The following is a 673-nucleotide window of genomic DNA, read 5'->3' as shown; positions in this document are numbered from 1 at the left end:
AAAAAAAAAAAAAAAAAAAAGGCGGTATCTTAAGGATAACATAAGATGCTGTGTAGCCTATAACAGACACTTAACCAAGATTCATTTTTCTTCTCTCACTTCTTTTCCTCATCCTTGTGAGGCTGTTCAGGCTCACGTCATCACGTTCTTCCACAAACACTGTGGCTCAGAGAGGTGGAGAGACTTTCTGCAGGTCGCCCTGCATGTCAGAGGTGAACAGACTCTCTGCAGGCAATGTCCCTGGGTTGGGTCCCAGTGGTTGTGGTTGCCACTCTCTGGAGCCAGCCCAGCTCCTCCCGCAGACCCCGTTACACAGCCCCTGCCCCCAACCTCCAATCCTACCCTCCTAGCTTAGCCTCCAAGCTTGGCCACCCACTGTGTTCTTGTGATGAGGTGGAACTGATACAAACAGTCATCCACGTGGCCTCTTAGAAACAGCCACCAAATGCTCCCGTATCATGGCAACCACAGAATCAAAACAAGCTCTTAATGAAAGATCAAAAAAGACAGGGAGGTGGAAGACCCACTCCCCGAACCAGCGGCCCTGTGAAGATTCCTACTGCTGGGTTTTCAGTTTAGGGAGCTTATTGCGTTTGCGTCTTCAAATTTAAAGGGGTCCCCTCCCCGCTCTGCATTGTTAACCTCTAGCAGACTGTGGCTGGGAGCCAAGAAG

This window comes from Cebus imitator, unplaced genomic scaffold (genome assembly GCF_001604975.1).
Source record: "Cebus imitator isolate Cc_AM_T3 unplaced genomic scaffold, Cebus_imitator-1.0 Scaffold237, whole genome shotgun sequence".
NCBI lineage: Eukaryota > Metazoa > Chordata > Mammalia > Primates > Cebidae > Cebus > Cebus imitator.
The sequence above is the reverse complement of the archived record's forward strand: the minus strand, read 5'-3'. Positions refer to the sequence as shown.